This window comes from Dreissena polymorpha, chromosome 16, assembly GCF_020536995.1.
Source record: "Dreissena polymorpha isolate Duluth1 chromosome 16, UMN_Dpol_1.0, whole genome shotgun sequence".
NCBI lineage: Eukaryota > Metazoa > Mollusca > Bivalvia > Myida > Dreissenidae > Dreissena > Dreissena polymorpha.
The window spans coordinates 9,082,113-9,094,724 of record NC_068370.1 but is presented as its reverse complement, the minus strand read 5'-3'; the positions used below and the strand labels follow the sequence as shown (position 1 = coordinate 9,094,724).

General features: G+C 33.8%; 1 long non-coding RNA gene across 1 annotated transcript in view; it reads right to left on the bottom strand.

Annotated features, from left to right (window-relative positions):
• Positions 1-11,909: 11,909 nt before the first annotated feature.
• LOC127862016 (uncharacterized) overlaps positions 11,910-12,612 on the bottom strand; it is a 1,008-nt gene continuing 305 nt past the window's right edge. The window contains exon 2 of the long non-coding RNA XR_008040399.1: positions 11,910-12,410. This is a non-coding gene — a long non-coding RNA (uncharacterized LOC127862016). The remainder of the gene's footprint in view (positions 12,411-12,612) is intronic.

The window sequence follows — 12,612 nt, the reverse complement described above, 5'->3', positions numbered from 1 at the left end:
CAACATAATTTACAGCTTCTTGAATTAATGATAACTTGACAAATGATTTGATTGAGACATCTCTTTCATGATTGTCATCTCTGCTATGTTGGTCAGGACAGTTTCGAGTTCAGCAAAATCCAGGTTTGCCTCAAGTGCGTAAGCATCCAGACCGTCGTCAAACCCTTGGATATTTTTGAAGTCTTTTAGCTCTCGATCATGTTCATCTGGCATCCACAATTCAGCTCTATCGACTCCCTCGTCTGTACCAGAATAGCTGGCAATCATTTGATTCTCCCGTTGGTGCCTGGTTGGCTCAGTTTGTGGTTTCTCATCAATGGACATTATTTCTTCCAACTGGAAACTGCTGTACGAGGATTATCAGCTAGGCGATATCGTTTTGATGGAAGTATTGAATCGCAAATGCGTTTTAGGCCATACCATCATATCAATCAGATTAAGTAAATAGTACAACAGTTAACCATGAAACTGCAATTGCTTCTTCAGCACGTACAGATTCTTGAATACGTTAAAACCACTTAACCCAAATAAACTAGTGCTATAAAGATTAATAATCTTTGGTTTATATGACATATTAACTTTTTTAACTTTTGTTTTACCATAACAAAAAATATATTGAATAAGATGAAACAATATATTTAATAAACAATACAGCATATATTCAAACATTTTTTATGAAATTATTTAAATAAACAAAAGATTAAATAAAACCCGGCTTTATTCAAGGAATAAAGATGCAAACTTGAAATAACTGTATTTATATTCATCGATATATCACTTTTAATAAATCAAAATATGTCAATGCAAATCATCGGAGTTTTAAAGGGACATGTTCGTATTTATTTAATTACAAAATTGAAAAAAAAACAACACACAAGCAAACTCGCTGAATTTATATCCACCGCCAAATAAAGATTGTTTATGGATGGGTGCAAATCACTTGATATATGGTATAATTCTTTATTTGCAGTGTCATATTGAAATCATGCAGTGTAGCTGAGATACCCCTGAACAGTTACAAAATGGAAAACAACAAAGAGCAAAAACTCTTATTTAAGAAAGTATAGGGTTATATATATTGTGCATGGTACTTCTCATCATTGATATCAATACATCCATGAAGTTTCATGTTGAAGGGTGTATGGTATCTGAGATATAGCCTTGTAAAATTCATCTTACACAAAAACAATGGCAAACAACTATTATGTAAGAAAGTAGAGGGTTATGGTTCATGTACATGGCACTTCTCCTCATTGATATCTATACATCCATAAAGTTTCATGTTGATATAATATAGTTTAGAGATAACGCCAAAGTTTTGTGACAGACGGACGAACGGACGGACGGACAAGCCTTATTTTTATATCTCTCCGCTTTTAGTGGGTGGGGGGGGGGGAGAATGTTTCAGATTTGCAAATTTTCGTTTAGCTATTATATTTTGCGATCAAATAGTAATACTGAACATTTACCATGCTCTTAAATATATATTATATGCATCTTTTGACGCTTTGAAACCTGGAAATTATAAAGTGTTACTAGGGCAAAACGAGTGAATAATTTGGGGAGTTCTGTTGTTATTGATATATTTTGTGACATTGCGAGGATTGCTTTAAAAAAAGTATAAAATACACTTTATTGATCAAAACGGATGGCCGAGTGGTTTTGAAGCTGGTCTTTTACCCAATGGGTCTTTGGTTCGAGCCCAGGTGTGTATCACTTGTTTCTTTCATTTTACTCTTGTTTTTAGTCTGGAGCTATGTTGTTTCGATTTTTACATGTATCAATATAAGGCATTTAATCACAAACTAAAAATTCAATTATCCGGATGGACTGAATCATCCGGTCGGCACCACATGTAGACCAAGATAAAGATGACGATACCGAGGTTGATGATGCCGGGAAGGGTAAACACGAAGGCAGACCAGCCGATCTTGTCGTACCTGGCAGATATCGTTATTATCAACGCCAATGTGAGGATCTCTGAAACAAAATTATCTTTTAACAATCATAATTACATATTACGTCGATTGTTATATAAAATGTGACTTTAAAATGACCAGGAAAAGTGTGTAGAACCAAAAGTAACTGGAAAAAAACACATAACAGAACAGCATATTTAAAAAAAATCGTGTAAACACATGCTTGCAATTTATTGCAAATGCACCGTACCTTGAATGGAAAACCACGCGCCAAGACCGAGCGCGAGTCCCGGTGTGAGCGTCTTGTACAGGAAGTGGGAGCAGCAGAATATGCAGCAGGACACGAAGAGAATGGTACCACTGAAGACGAGCACGATCACCGCCAGCGTCAGCATACTGTCGTCAAGAACTGGAGTACGTACAATAGTGTTAGAGAAAGATTTGTTAATAAGTAAAACAGGGCATTGTGGTTGCGGTGGCTTAGTGGATATAAAGTCCGCCTTGAGGTCAGGAGGTCATGGGTGTGATTCCCTCTCTTCAAAGCTCTCGTGATATTCTCGTAAGACATAAAGTACTAGTTCTATCTTGGAAAATAACGAGAGAATGTCTCAGTTAGTCTAAGGCTTTTGATGAAATCGAGGTAAATTCTATGTAGAAACTCAATTAACCGGACATTCAGTAGAACAAATCTTTAATGAAAAATGTTAATGTACATATCAAATTATGAAATTGTGTACAATACCAGTAATTTAGCTTTTTAATAGTAAGTGGTTAATTAAAAATATAAAAAAGGGTATTCGAGCTGTGCGGTTGGCTGTTAGTACAACTCGTTGTGTCATACTATCAACTACAAGCGCAAGTACTCGAGATCAAAGAATGATTTTGTTGGTGGTACATATAAGGTAACTAAAAATGGAAGTATGTTGGTGTAACGCGTCATATTTAATCCAAGCGGAATGTGTCGAAATTTCCATTGCATTTTGCCTGTATACTTCATCTTTAAACTAACACCAAAAAATATCAACAGGTGAATGTTAATTTCATTAAATACAGACATATATAGATTTCTTAATCATGTAGATATACTGAAATATTCGTTTTGGCTACTAAAAATGTGTGAATGAAAATAACACATTTCATAGCACATTTAAACAAATGAAACGTCAATAGTAATACAAAACTGAACATTCAAAAAACCACTGTATCAATAAAAATGCACTTTCTCAAATGTAGCCTGCATTCACAACCTGGCATATATTCAATTCAGTCGTGCTTTTGGAAAACCGCGCTTAATGCGTGTGTTTAAAATGTCACCCAAGATTAGCATGTGTGGTTTGTTAATGCTAGTCAGAGACAAAACTGTGCGCTTTTATGGAAGTTTTCGTTTAAAGAAAGTCTTTTGTAAACGGAAGCGGAAAGTGTCCACCGTTATACGCCTCCATGATAAGCCTGTGTTGATTTCACTTCACTCACATGCATTACGCCAGGTATTCATTCTATACATAGATGGTGACGTCACTACGTTATTGTCGCCTCTATACTTAGACGCATCACACACCTCCATTTGGAGGCATTTATGACTACGACACAAAGAAGTCCGCGGATGAATGAAGAATTTGCTTAATTAGTAAACATTCATGTTATGATTTAAAAGTTAAGTATTATTTTGTTCAGTCTTACGGTCTTATGTTAGTATCAATTAAAATTTTCGTTAGTTTTCAACAATTTCGCTCTTTATTTATTTATTTTTTAAAATGTAATTTCACTTTCGGTTGTATTACAACATGTATCCTTTATTGACGAAAGTTTGGAATTAAAAATAGCGTTTTCAAAACCGCTTAAAAAGTTTCAGAAGGTGTGTCTGATGCATGTTTTGAATAGACACAATGTCATAGCTATATTGCCGACTAGTATGGATACAATTTGATATTTCAAGTGGCTCCTCTTGCAATCACAGGTGGTTAGCGTGTGGCTATGATATTAATTAGTGAAAACATCATTTTGAATGATAAATAATCATATTATAACGAAAAATTAACTTTTCTGAAAAAAAATATTTCACTATCAAATATATATATAACAAGGTATGCAACTCAAAATCAGCCCAAAACGGGGTGCATCGCTTTGAACAGCCATATCTTTATCAATTTTGCAGCGATTTTCACGATTTTGGTCTTATTCAACGCAGAAATGAATTTCCTTTCTGGAAATGTATATGTCTTGCAATATTTTTACAAATGCTGGGTCAACTTTTAAGAAATAACACGATACACAACACGCATGACCCAGTTGACAGTGATCATGCTGTCTTTAAGACTGAAATCTTCACGGAGTAAAGGGCAACTTCCCTATAAAGTTCATGTAGTTCGATACCATAATTCAATAAAACGTATGAAAAAACATTATTACCGTTCTTGTCGTAACATTCTGCATCAAGACTAACTGTCCAGCGCCGTTTGAAACCTTTGTTTACATACATTTCAACTAACTGACATTTTAAACATACGAGTGATTTCATTGGTCCAATGCGGAGGTGTGTCTTTACAACTGGAGATTTCATTCATAAAGAATACATGATCACTGTCAACTGGGTCATGCGTGTTGTGTATCGTGTTATTTCTTAAAAGTTGACCCAGCATTTGTAAAAATATTGCAAGACATATACATTTCCAGAAAGGAAATTCATTTCTGCGTTGAATAAGACCGAGATCGTGAAAATCGCTGAAAAATTGATGAAGATATGGCTGTTCAAAGCGATGCACCCCGTTTTGGGCTGATTTTGAGTTGCATACCTTGTTATATATATATTTGATAGTGAAATTTTTTTTTTCAGAAAAGTTAATTTTTTGTTATAATATGATTATTTATCATTCAAAATGATGTTTTCACTAATTAATAGCATAGCCACAACCTGTTTTTTTTTTCAGAAAAGTTAATTTTTTGTTATAATATGATTATTTATCATTCAAAATGATGTTTTCACTAATTAATAGCATAGCCACACGCTAACCACCTGTGCTTGCAATTGCAAGAGAAGTTAAAATTGACTTGTTCAGTTTGTTAAATTTGACACCCTAATTATATATTTTTTTATAAGTGCCTGGTAGATTTTTTTCTTTAAATAATTGAGATCAATGAAAAATTTAGTTAAAGCACAGCATTGATGTTCTATGATGGTCATTTTTAGTGGAATAGTATGTAACAATAAAACAATTATAACTATTGTATTAATGAATTTAGATTAGGTGTCATCTTTAAATGGGGTAGTAATTCATTATATGAGATTAGCACATTATATAGTTGAAAAATAAATAACACTTTAATTACTTACCATAGTAAAATAAAGTAGCATAGAATATGTTGCAGGTCATAAAATGTAAAACTGAAATTGAAGAAGCTTTACAAATATTTTACACTTACAACACTGTTGGTTTTCCAAAAAAAATCCTTCCTATCTACCTGCCCTAGTTTTTTTGGGCAAATTTAAATATTATTAATATCATTGAGTTAAATTATCAAAATATCAATATGTTTTGATTACATTAGCTTATTATATTATTATATTATTAGTAATGAAATACTTTGCAAGGAAAGTCCAATTCTGTTTTAATTAGTCTTAATTACCTTCTATTAAATTTAAAATATCAGTGACATCCAATACTTAGGTTATATGCGTATGAATGCATATTTTTTTTGACAGTTACATAGTACCCTATTTAATTGGATTAAAAACAACAAATAACTATAGTTCCACAACCCAGCCCAAGTTGACTCAAACTGAATTAATTCATCAATTGATCCTATTTAATTATATTAAAAACAACATGTGTAAGATTTTGAGAATATCTTATGTATTCCTCTAGTATTCCTCTAGTACACCAACATGCACGTCTTACTAATGATTTACATGCACTCCTTGCACAGTTTAACAAAAATAATGAATGATTAATCCAAAGAAAACAACAAACAAGCTGCTTCATATAAAAATTTAATTACATAAGATTACATAAGCAAAATTATCATTTTGATAATAAATCAAGATTATACTTCAACCAAACCATTATAAATTTATTGTGGGGTGGGGGGGGGAGGTAATGCAAGCACTAAAACTAAAATGGGGGAAATGTCTGGGGAGGGAACATCTTAGGGGGGGGCATCCGGAATTCCTGCTAAGGGCGACAGTGTTGTAATGTGTCTTAAGAAGAAATAACTGAAGGAAAGTACTCATTGGTGTATGCCCATCCAGAAGCATTTCTGAGCATATCAATTGGAACAGCAATATTGAGTGCATTTGAAAGAGATATAACTGTTTCATGCACTGCTTTTGATGAAGCCCACATGGTCCTTTAATGGTAGCTTTCCTATTTGGGAATTTTATACACATGTACTTATTTTTTACGCTACAATCTAGCTCTTTTGTCATAAAATGAGAAGTTTTATTATCCAACAGGTTTTGTGTTTGAACCTCACAAATTTTATAATACCGAAGTCCCATCATATAATCATCATCACAATCAGCAGCAGCATTATCATATTCATCATCATCGCTAGCTGCAGCATCATTGTGTTGTATTATCAGAATTCAATACAAATACAAACACAACCATTACAACTCTTACTACTACTACTACTAATTAATGAATTATCTACTACTACAACAAGAACAACAACTACGACTTCTACTACAACTACTGATATTACTTCTTCTACTACTACTACTACTACTACTACTACTACTACTACTACTACTTTTACTACTACTACTACTACTACTACTACTACTACTACTACTACTACTACTACTACTACTACTACTACTTCTACTACTACTACCAGTTCTTCTACTACTACTACTACTACTACTACTACTACTACTACTTCTAATACTACTACTACTACTACTTCTACTACTACCACCACCACCACCACCACCACCACCACCACCACCACCACCACCACCACCACCACAACTACTACTACTACTTCTTGGTACACCAGTACTTGTTGTCCATTGAGACGATAATGAGAACTCTCCCAGAGTATTAATCGAACCCACTCCCAGCGGACAACATTCTCTTCACCATAGCGACATAATTCACCTTATTACAAAAAACATGGAATTCACAAAATGACTGAAAATGCTTTAAAATAAATGCAAATTTGACATTTGAAACAAAACAACCTAAGCAATGCATAATAAGAAACACTACATTATTGAAACACTGATACCATGAACATTTTTGGGTGTAACACCTTATGTTCATGTACAAGACCTTTTATGTACTACCGGTACTTTGAAACTTTACGTACCACCTACATAAAATATAGGTGTTATTGTCCATTCATTCATAGCAGTCCTAATGAATTAAGGTCATTCTCTAAACATGATTAAAGAAGGAAATAATTAGATTCTTTTACAGTTTGAACATTAAGGTCATTCTCTCTTCTCTTCAAAGTATCACATTTCAATTATACAATATAATACAAACATGTTAGGCTTTATAATCCTTAGTCAGGATAAGATAAGAGACAAATGAATTTTAATAATTTACTTCAATTTCAGGTAAGACTAATAAATCATTTATTAAGTACTACATGTACTTAGGCTAATAAATTAAACTAAGACACTCAGTGACACTTAGACAATCTGACAAAAAATAAAATCTATGGCCAATATATAAGTCTAAATTCATAAATACCTTCACACAAAATACATTTCATCAATAACACACATTCACATAAAATTAGTTATCTCAATATATTATAAATATGGTACATAAAGTGTCAGATAGTGGTACATAAAGTATCGGTACATAAACGGACTGGTACGTAAGGTGTGACATTCAACATTTTAAAAATCAGTTAACAATATATGGACTTCATTGTTTTGCATATACGCAATCAAAGCATATTTATTAAAAATTAAAACACACTGTTCATGGCTGTATCTTTTTATATATACATGCATCAACTATTCTGGTTATTAATACATTTTTAAAATTACATATAAACAAGAGCACCACATAATGGGTGCCAAGCTAGGCTGCGGTGCAGTTTTGAATAAATGAATTTTTTTTTTTTTTTTAGAGGTTAGTGACCTTGACCTTGGACCGAGTGACCCCAAAATGGGTGTGGTGTTTAGAAATCATCAAGGTGCATATACATGTGAGGTTTCAATGTTATAGGTGGAAGCACTTTGATTTTAGAGCCGATGAAAAGGTTTTAGCACGACGCGGACGTCTGACGACGAGCTGTCTATGACAATACCTAGGGTTTTCACTGAAAACAGCCAAGCTAAAATTGAGCGCCATATAAATTAAATAGAAAACATACAATATTATGCCAAGAAAAATAAAGCTGTAACAAGATGTGTTTGTGAAACACAATGTCCCCCTATATGATGTTTGACCTTGAAGGATGACCTTGACCTTGTGAAAGATGACCTTGACCTTTCACCACTCAAAATGTGCAGCTCTATGAGATACACATGCATGCCAAATATCAAGTTGCTATCTTCAATATTCCAAAAGTATTCATAAAATAAGCGATTTGGGCCACATATATTTGACCTCTGACCTTGAAGGATGATCTTGACCTTTCACCACTCAAAATGTGCAGCTCCATGAGATGCACATGCATGCCAAATATCAAGTTGCTATCTTCAATATTGCAAAAGCATTTATAAAATAAGCGATTTGGGCCACATATATTTGACCTCTGACCTTTCAGGATGACCTTGACCTTTCACCACTCAAAATGTGCAGCTCCATGAGATACACATGCATGCCAAATATCAAGTTGCTATCTTCAATATTGCAAAAGTATTCATAAAATGAGTGATTTTGGCCACATATATTTGACCTCTGACCTTGAAGGATGACCTTGACCTTTCACCACTCAAAATGTGCAGCTTCATGAGATACACATGCATGCCAAATATGAAGTTGCTATCTTCAATATAGCAAAAGTTATTGCAAAATGTTAAAGTTGGCGCAAACAGACCAACAGACAGACCAACAGACCAACGGACCAACAGACCAACAGACAGGGCAAAAACAATATGTCCCCCACTACTATAGTTGGGGACATAAAAATCTCACCTGCTCGTCTTTGAGGTTGCAATTAGCACATTCAGCATTTTCAGTATCTACTAAATAAATATATGAAAGTGCCAAATGACCAAGATACCATGACGTCCTCCTCAAAATGTTAGATCCTTCGAACTCCATTTTATTTTATCCCTGATTAATCCTCTCACACATGAGGCCTACATGTAAGATTCCTTGTAATGTTCACAGCGTTTATTTTAAATCGTTTACGTTCTCAATTCAGCAGGTATTTAATTATAAATATTTATTTATGATTTAGATTTATTTAGTATTTCGAAGATACAGTCTTGCAACTAGCTAAAGAAACTTCAGCGTACAGTTTATATAGTATTGACAGACCTGTACGCTGAAGCTAACCCCGTATCGAAAGTCAACCAGAGTCGTAACATATTTATGTCACGCTATAAATCAAAGAAAGCTCATTTTCTTGGATACATTTCTACATATATTGGTGAATGAATATAAATTACTGCATCGAGGAATATTTTAAGGTTCAAATGTTTCAAATGCATCTTACAATAGATGAAATTAACTCTCATCAGTCTGAAATTCACAATTTTGACGCCATTGTCGCTTTGTCACGTGACGAGTTTTCATTTGGATACTTTCGGATAAACCTTGACATTTTATGCTGAAATTGTAAACATTACTTTCGTTTTTTGAAATCTATTATTTGTGATTAACAACTTACGTCTGGTGGATTATAAGACTGATTTCATTGTGAATCAGGTAGTTTTATATAATATTTACTTTGACTTTGTATTGACACTACAATTTGTTTACAAAATAAGCCAGAATAATTAAAATACCGGGAAATGTCATTCTGAATTTGAAAACACCTGAGCACATGGTTTGTTACTAAAAATAGAAATAACGTCATATGACCGTGAAATCTCGGGAGATTCGCATTTCAAGAAAGTCTGTCAGATCGCTGTTTTTCTCGATATGTAAGAGCAGAATAGATACATTTTAAATGTTTAAGATAATATTTTGTGAAAGAATATATCAGTTACATGTGAAAAATGTCAATCTTTCCAATTAAGTGGTTGATTTGGGCCAACAACTGCATTTAAAAGCTGTTTTGGACCGGTCTTTGTTAACAGTCAACTTTTCGGAAATTTCTGGTTGACTTTCCTAATGGGGTTGGTCCATAACTATAAAGTCGCGCCAGTAAAAAATCATAAAAAGCGACATTTAAAGTTATGGAAGCCAGAACTATCTTGCAACGTGTTTAGTTAGTCTACGTTACGTGTTTAGCGATTCTTACAAACAATAGACTGACATGAAAAGTGGCTCCTTTTGAAGCACAAACTGCATCCAAATAAATATTACAGCTGGCCCGGTTTGATGGGGCCTGTTTTTGATAATAATTAATTACCATTTTTCACTTCCGTGTTTATTATGTTTACCAACGCCATGATGGAAAAAAGTCCGTTTCCCACAATGCTTAGCGCGCATTCACACAGGTCAGTAAGACCGGTGTGACACAATGCCAGGTATTCCCAAAGCGCGGCTCAATTATCTCCGTTCTATACCTCTTCTGTAGCATGAGCCGTCCATGCACGTGTAAAAGAGACCGAGGTGCTTGCAGTCTACACCGCTACAGAACCAGATAGGGCTCACTATCCCGAACGACTGCGAATAATAACAACGTAAATATTGGTAAAACTTATATAATTATGTATCTTGCTTACGTCAATTGAAGTTATTTGAACTATGGCAAAATAATAGGCTCGTGTTTTACACCTTAATAGTTTTCAATAACTGTAGACATTTTTTAATATACCAAACATTAATGTAAGATTTTTTATTGATACATTTGTTTTATAACTAGTACTTTTATAAAGTTACATTCCGTACATAAGTTGCAATCTGTAATGTGTTTTTGTTAATCATTAGCTACATTTTTCTTAAGAACAAACCGAGTGTTGAATCAAGATTGACAGGTTACCATGGCGTGCAAGACGGAAATGGCTTACGTGGAATGAGAACGCGATGCTGATGACGAAGCTGAGCAGGTTGGAGCAGAAGCCGGAGCCGCTTTTTTCCATCTATCTTTGCTTTTAAATGTTTGATTTACAATGCAAATTGTGCATCCCTTTTAATGTTTGAAACTCAAACGCTTGTTTGTCTTCGAAATCAATTGAGTATTCAGTGATAGTTATATAAACGTCGTCAGTTCATTGAAGGCATCAGTAACAGTGCTCATACAACTTTAGTCACGGTGATGTTTTGAGCATAGACTATTTTATGTGGCCCATTGACTGAATGAGATGTACACAGTTGTAAAGGTTAAAATCCAATATAACATTTTTTTTCACAAACTGCGTAGATCAAATTGTTTTATCGCAAGTATGCTATATATTCTTGTAACAAGGATAATTTCAAAAAACTATTGAACTAGCTGACAAGAAAACTTCAAATTGCTTCTTCAAAACATCATCATCAAGTTTAAATGACTGTGTTTACAAGTGCGTTACATGTTTAATCTTTCTTGATATCATATATTGTTTTTATTGTATTTTATTTGTACATGTACTATAACAAAAAAATTCAATTAAACAATGCAATATCCTTTAAGTAAATACCTCATATTAATAAACATCTTTAACGGACAACAGAATAATAGGCGCAAAATGGACATTTGAAACGACGATAATCGATACGATCTACACCACATAATATCGTTGGGTACTAGCAAGAAACAAGTGGCCATGACATTTGCAAGATGACTCTATACATTCGCAAACAACCTTCAAACCTTCGAAATAATTTTTTAATAGAGTACAACATGTTTCATCGTATAGTTTCGCCTCTCGTTGAAATAATATTTTTAAGTGGATAAAGTAACCACAGCTACTTAGTATGAAGTAACTAAATGTTCATGATTCTCTACTTTCTCGGTGTGATGACTCTTTGGAATTTTCTATACAAATACAAAAGCCACAAGTATGTTTTGTACAACGCGAATATGATTATATAAATAGACGTTTCATAAAATTAGCAAGTTTTCAAGGATGCACATCTTACGATCTGGTGAATGTAAAATGCTTGATTATATCATGTGCAAATGTGCACTAAAACGTGATGAAGATTACGAAATTATTGAACTGAGTGTGTTCATATAAACACAATAAAAATGAATACATGGAGGATATTTGTTGGATTCGGTGGATTATCGTTTTTAACTCAGTCACGAGTGATCATAGGCAAAATCACATTTCCGGATGCACAGAATCTTTCGGGCGGCACCACATGTAGACCAAGATGAAGATGACGACTCCGAGGTTAATGATGCCGGGAAGGGTAAACACGAATGCAGACCAGCCGATCCTGTCGTACCTGGCAGATATCGTTATTATCATGGCCAATGTGAGGATCTCTGAAACAATTTTCCTTCATTTGGTATTGAATTGTGAGTTTGAACAAAAGAAAACACGTGTAACCTCTATTGTTATAAAATGTAACTAAATGTACAATTATCAGGAATATATTGTACCACCTAATGTAACTGAAAAAGAAACACAAAGTGTGTGTTCAATTTTCTTCAACTTATTTCGTGCAATACGAATTTCGTAAGTCGA